Raw genomic sequence first — 7714 nt, 5'->3', positions numbered from 1 at the left:
AACAAGAAGTGATCTGAGGTAATTGTGGCGTAAAATGCAAGCTAACCATCTACAGGAGAACTGTTTTAGATTTTACAATAAGATATAAGAGATAATTATTCCTGTACTCAACTATGACAATGTCATGTTTACATTTTAGTTGTTGGTACATACACGCAAAACTATGTTCCACCGTAACACCATTGTTAGCAAAAAAAGTGAGTTCAAAAGGCTCTTCCAGCTTTCCTAATGTGGAGAAAACCATCGAGGTCCATATCTGCAAACGTAACATGAACTGTTAATATGATCTTTCCTTGTTAATATGATCATCTTTTCTAGCTTGTTATGACTAACATAACCTATAGTCTAAACTGAATGCACACTTGAGTTAGAAGATCATATTACCAAAAGAAAAATCTCTTGAGTTAGAAGATCAGATTACGACGAAAAGGTGCAAATATACACACCCTGCTACACTAAAACTCAGCTCTCTTTTCATCTGAATCCTTAATCTAAAGCCATGCTACACTGAATCTCCTGCTTGCCTAAGTTCACTTCAGTTTTAGACTATGCAAACAAACAGATGCATATGGCTATAAGCCACTCTCCATCCAATTACTTGAAAAACGGTTTCATTTTTATGCAATATTGAGTTATAGAAATCAATGAAGACCCTCTCAAATTCCAGCAAAGAAATGTTTAGAAAATTAGAATCAGGCAGTGATCATAAATAGTAGTAATTGGTAAAAGTCTATCTACTATAGCATACGGCATTGACGATCACAACTAAAAATAGTATTGATAACTGAACCTATACACATACATGAAAGATGCAAAAGTCTATTAGGAGAGGCAATAATTCCTCAAAATTGATCAAATTAGGTTACAACTTTGCTAACTTGTGACAGAAAAACTAACAGAAAACAACGAAAATGAACTGCTATTTTTTATTTCTCTGAATAAACAAGTTTTAGATTTATAGAACCCATAGTAATGAATAAGCAAAAAAGATTCTTAACTAATGAAAAATGAAACATCTAAGACCCCTTTTAGGGAATCAATCAAATTGTCTTTAAACAGGGACAAATTTATATCATATCCATTAAATGGATAAGAAACTTAATGAACAACTTTTTTAACTGAATACAAAAATAGTTGGCATCCCAAATAAGAACATTCAGGTATGTCCATAGCTTATGACTTAACTAAAATTCCAGAAAAAAGGCAGTACTATACACATAGTTATGCAGCTCACATCAAAGTATGTTGAATCAAAATTTGGGTAGACCAAAGTCTGCAACTCTTGCATACAAGTCTTTGTCCACAAGAGTAATGCTACTAGACCAAATAAACAAAAAACATTTTGACAGTTAAAGCATTAGGTAGTTGCTAACTCAAGTACACATAGGAACATACGAATGACAACAGCGCATAGGAACATACTGCTATGACCACAACATAACTCAGGATCTCAATTAGTCATTGATGCTTAAATCTCAAGTTGTGGGTTCCAAAGAACCCTATTGCAAGGTCCTTGCTGCTGAATAGCCAGCAGCTCCTGCATGACCAATTAATAAATGAGACCAACTCATTCGTAAAGCTCATACATGCTAAGTAGCATTCATTATTGAAATTCTGATCGTAATTCTCATACCTAACTGAACAGTAGCTCAACAACCAGCTCTTCCAACAGGTCATCTTTTACCATTCTCTCAATGTCCCTTCCTGCCCTGTCGATGCAGTCTGCTAAACCTAGCCACTTCGGATCAAATCCTTTCTTCTCTGGCTTAGTCCCTTTTCTCATCATCTTCAAATTCTTCAAGGATGTCTTCAACCAGCAATATGGGTTTCTCATCGCTTGACTGCACTTCGGAGGATAAACAGACACTATTTCCGCGAAAACTACTTGCCTCTACAGCAGTCTCCCTTGGTGCATATGTGCCAAGCTCAAGCCTGAGTTGGAGATCTAAAAGAATACAATATTATTAAGCACAAAAATAGAAAATATAAAAGGCTAGAGAGTCACAGAGAAAGGTATGAAGGCATAATGAGTAACCATATGGATCTGTAGGCTCTTGTCTGATATTTTCAGAATCTGAGCAATCTTCAGATAGAGGCTGAAGAACATATATTGGGCTAGCCTGACCTATTTCTTTAGCGTATATGACAGATATAGAGTCTAGGCATGCAACATGAGGGTAGTACACCTGTCAAAGATAACATGAGCTTAACCTTCCTACCATGCACATTGAGGAAAGCAAACTAAATACACGTGTCCATCTGTTGTACAACAGTAATAATTAAATTTGGTTCAGTTTGAAAGATGGCTAGACACCATGCTAATAAAAGTTTGAACAATTATTCCGATTCCAGAAAACCAAGAAACCATTCAAGCATCTTCAAAACACATTATCATAACTGATAGAGGGTCGCGACAACTGAGCTGATTGAAAGTGTGGATGTACACACAGACTACCCAAATCAGAGTTATAGCCGATACAGAATTGGGGTGCCTATATCTTTTTTATATAAATCATGTAGTTGCTCCTAGGTTTGTCCAGTTTATTTAGGGGAAATATAACTTGGATCTACGTATTTACCAAAAGAACATAAAAATGATATAGGACTGGTGGTCTACGTGTTTATAATGCGGAGCGTACACGAGATCTGGTAATTGAGCATAATAACACATTCAAATTAGCATAAAAGACGTATTTAGGAATAAAAATCACAAGAGCAGGGCGAGATGAGTAAAGAATGCACCAAAACCAGAAGGGGCACTTGGCGATGAGGTTGTCGCCGGCGAGGATGAACCCGAGGATGGAGAGGAAGCCCTTCTCGAGGAAGACAGAAACGGTGTACGGGCCCGTGACAGGAAGTTTGTAGGGCGCGGAGGCGGCGCGGGCGTGGTCCGGAGCGGGCGAGGGCGTGGATGGATCGCTGGTTGTTGGCGGCTGGGCGAGTCCGGAGGGGCGAGGGTGCGAACGAATCGCCGGTGCCCGGCGGCTGGGCAAGCCCGGAGGGGGCAAGGACGCGGACGTATCACCGGTGCCCGGCGGCTAGGCGAGTTCAGAGGGGGCGAGGACACGGACGGATCTGGGCGAGGATGGAGGTGGTGAGGTGCGAACGGATCGCCAGTGGCCGGCGGCTGGGCAAGGACGCAGACGCATCGCCGGGGCGCGGTGGCTGGGCGAGTCCAGAGGGGGCGAGGATGTGACGTGAGGATAGGATTTGATGGCGACACGGTCTGAATCGTGGATTGAGTCAATCGGAAGGTGGTAGTTTGGTTCCAACGGATTGAGGTGGTGCGGGGTTAGCCAGACCGGAAGACATGACCAGGGCTTCCTCTATATATATATATATATAGGCAGAACAGAGTAAATTACAAGGTACAGTTAGGGGTGATAATGAGCTCTAAATTTTACACTATAAAAATTAAGGATCATATTAGTTAGGAATTGGTTCTATTTCTATTTATTTTTGAACTAAAATTAATTTAGGATCCTAACAAATTGTAAAGAAATATTTATGGGGTATTTGGTTTGAGGAATGAGACTCCTCATTTTTTTTGTTTGGTTTGTGGAATGTAATGGGTTGATCCATCAATCCATCATCATTCCATTCCCTATATCCTAATAAATAGTACTAATATGAGAAATGAGTTCACTTATGCATCATTTCATCTAGAATGGATTGATTTTTCAAACCAAACACCCCTAGACGGTGATCCATTACCACCTCTAGTGCAGCTCTTGGGAATACGGTGAGGACACGCAGCTCCAAAGCCAAGAATATCTCCTACATTTTTAGATGTACCATACTATATTTAGCATCCTTCTCAATTTGAACAATATAAAATTAAATTCAGATTACCACGAAGATAAGCATAAGTAGCTCCGACCAATGGCTTCTTTGCTTTGGAAGATATGGCCTGTTTGGTTTGTGGCTAACTATGTCACACTTTGCCTAAGGTTAGTCGTTTGAATTGAAGAACTAATCTTAGACAGAAAAGTTAGGCAAAGTGTGATAAGTTAGACAGTGAACCAAACATGTCTATAATTTAAACGTCAAGTTGATGAATTGTAACACGCTCCCGCTCCCGAATAAAGTGACTGTTCACTCAACGGTGAAAGATAGAATTTGCTACCAGAGTACATCATAGATAAGAAGGTCGTGACTAAAATCCTAAGTTCCTGTAATAACACTCCAAGCAAATTAATTCAACAGTGATGCCAGCGGTCGGGGAAGGCCATATCTCTAACTTCTGCCAAGACACACTCAAGGTCAAAAGGATCCATAATTATAATCATCATTGTTAAACCATCATCATAAATGTATCTAAATATCTCTAATCAAAGGAGCTCCCAAGGTTGCTCATAACCGTGAGCACGACTGATATACTAATTTCTAACCCTCTGCAGATGTCGCACGCTTTACCCACGAGCCGTAATCCATTTTTTCCTCAGGTTGTACAGACCCCTAAACACTCCCAAGGTGAGTCAACAAGGTTTCACTACGTATCTTTTACAAAGGTTCCCTAGAGGTCATAGTCGTCCGTTAGGTTTCTCTAGTTTGATAAACACATTACCTCTCCCCGCAGGAGGGGTGACTAACAAAAGCAAAACAAACGAACCTCGGCACCCAACCTCAGCAGAGCAAGTATTGTGCCCGGACCCCATTGACGGCGCAACGACGAAACCGACTATACCTCAATTTCCTCTAACTAATCAGCTAAGGGTGTACCAAACCACCCTCATGGTTGTTCTACTTTCCCAGATGGTCATCCAATGAGCATGTCCTTACGGAGAGATACTCAGGAAATAGCCCGAGTCCCCTTTAGTGCCACAAGTTCATCATTATATCCAGAATAACATCATCGTATCATAAAGTATTCTTATCATGTTCATTGGTTAAGGTAAGGCACTAGCATGATATTAATCATAATAGCCAAATCTCAAAAGGGTAATCAAGGACAGAATAAACATAAAACTAGTCAATCATTAGGTCGATCATGGTATGCGGGAAAATGAATTATAAAGTAAGTAGGACATAATGGATCAGAGGACACTTGCCTTCACCAAGTTGCTGCTCATAGACTTTTCCTGTAACTCCCTCGAGAATCACGGAATGCTCGTTGTCTACGCAAATCAATCATTCATTCAACACACTTGGGGAATAACAATACACCAAATATATGCAACAGGGTAAACACATGTTCAACAGAAAGGTAAAGACTATAAGGTGTTTACTAAGTTTGGGGTAGGTCACTATGCCAAGTGGTTTATTATTCTCTCACCAAGTCTATCTTATTATAACACTTGTTCAAATATAGTTAGTTAAGGGGTGAGATTACTCATTAGGTAATGTTAGGTCTATAAACTTAAGTATTTGAACATTTATTAGAGGTTCCTACCTACATTTTATTTCTATTAAGGTTCCAATAGCATCAACTCTAAACTAGAGATAACTTATAAATTGGGATCTAAAAACAGTAAGTGAACATTATTTTAACAAGTAGACAAAAACATGGCGAGCATTTTGCAATTTAAAGCACCTAATTTGGAGTTCATATGACAAAGTTATGAATTTTAGAAGTTTTGGAATTTAAAACCCTATTTTAAACACATTTATGTGATTAAATAAAGACCTGAGGGCGTAACTGCAAGATTCCAGGGACCCGGGTAAAAGAACCAAGGACGGTGGGTTCTATTCTCAGAAATCAGGGGCTCTTTAGTGAAAAACGTGAGCAAAAGAGGTATCGGGCTCCCTCGACCGTTGGATCTCGGATCCACGACCGAGATTAGATCAGCAAGGCGGGTTTGCGCGCGCGGGGCGTTGGCGACTGACGGGTGGGACCGAGGGGCAGAAGTGCGTAGAGGCGTGGGCTCCGACCGTTGGATGGGGAATCGAGGGTCCTAGTTTAATGAGACGACGCAAATCGATAATCGAGGATCTAGGCCATTAGATCAGGGACGTGCGGTTGAGATCAGGTGCTCGGGGGTGGTTAATGGCTCGGTCAGCTTTGGGCGACGCTGCTCACCCCCACGGCGGAGAAGTCACCGGAGATGGGGCGGACCCGAGTTCTAGGGGGTCTGGAACTGTTCGAGAGGGCCAGTACCGTTGGGTTGACCTAGTGAACCTCACGGCAACGCTCCGGCCATGAGAAACAAACCGAAGATGGGTCAACGACAGGGAGGTGCTCTGGGCAGGTCGAGGAGTGCTCCGGCGAGCAATCCCCGCCACAGTGGACGGGTGCCTCGACATTTTTGGGGAATATGTGGAAACATAAGCATCGTGTTTCTGTAGCAGAGGTTCAAGTAGCCAACAAGCATCGGGTAATACCATCCAGAAACAATGGAGCACTACCATCTCCAATGAAGCATCCTCTTGCCTCCAGAATAAAAGGGAGGAGCCTTATGCGAGTAGAGCATCGGAGACGAAGAGGCATTGCCACCCTGAACTGCCTTGGATGGTAGCGTAGTAGGAGTATATGATTGGCCACGGCATTGCCAGCTTGTTAGTATAGTATTGCTCGAATGCAAATAAGAATGCTGGTATCCTTGCGTTGAACATGGATCTGTTGTTGCCGAGTAGCCCACCTCGGCTAGGCAAAACTCTGTCTGCACATGACTTGTTTTTGCCGATTGCAGCCAGGACTGGAAAAGCACCTTCTGTAGAGACTTGGGAAGCTCGATCATAAATCAAAGCAAGTCACCATCTATAAATCTTCACTTCAGTCAGACTGACAGTTCGTCATCCATCGACAAACAAAAAACTACCCTTCGATTTAAGAATTCTGAGTCGACTTTCAACCGTTTTTTACTAATTTCTCGCTAATCACTGGACTATCCTGTTTTTTACTAATTTCTCGCTAATCACCAGAAACGAGAAACCAGACGATTTTCATCGCTTTTCAGTTCACTAGCTAGTTTTCATTTTCAAAATTTAAAAAACAATCTTTGAATTTTCTGGCCAAGAAATGTCGTTTCTCGGTTTTTTTTGCTAAAAATTATTGTTTCAAATTTAGAAAAACGAAATTCATATTTGTCGGCCGAGATCCCGTGTGCTCTTTATGAAATTCGTTGTCTTTTTACCGAACAATGAACATTTTTTTAAAAAAACAAAAGTTGATATTTACCAAATTACTCAAGAAAGCATGTAATTTTTTATCATATTTTCCCTGGTTTCTATAGTTTTTTTCATTTTTTCCAAATTTTGAAAGGGATTAAAAAACCATTGGGAAACCGTTTCCCGGACCCCAATACCCGCGGTTCTAGGCTGTGCTAAGATTTGGGTCAATTCCCTAAAACTCTAAAAAAACACTATATATACTCAAAATAATAGTTTATTTTGTACATGATCCAAGTCAAACTAGCAGGAAGACAAGAAAACAGAAGTAAATGCAAAACATATCAAATACAAATGATAGTGCCGATTCTCAGTCCGAGCCATGAATTGATCAAGTGCTTTGATGAAAAGAATCTTGCAGGTTAGCGAGAAAGACATCGCTGCAACATCCAACACTGAAGCAAGAACAAATAGCAAGCACGTCACAGGTCAATGAAACAAATATCATCATAACCTAGGAGTTCGGTGGAAATATTAATATTCACATGCAGCTCTGTTTAATTTGAATAGAGATTGACAGAACCAAATGGAGACACCAAAAAACATAGATAGAACAAGAGAAGAGAAACATAGCAAACTTGGAGACGCCAGAAAACATAGATAGAAC

The sequence above is a fragment of the Zea mays genome, chromosome 4 (assembly GCF_902167145.1).
Source record: "Zea mays cultivar B73 chromosome 4, Zm-B73-REFERENCE-NAM-5.0, whole genome shotgun sequence".
NCBI classification, from domain to species: domain Eukaryota; kingdom Viridiplantae; phylum Streptophyta; class Magnoliopsida; order Poales; family Poaceae; genus Zea; species Zea mays.
This window is presented reverse-complemented; position numbering follows the sequence as displayed.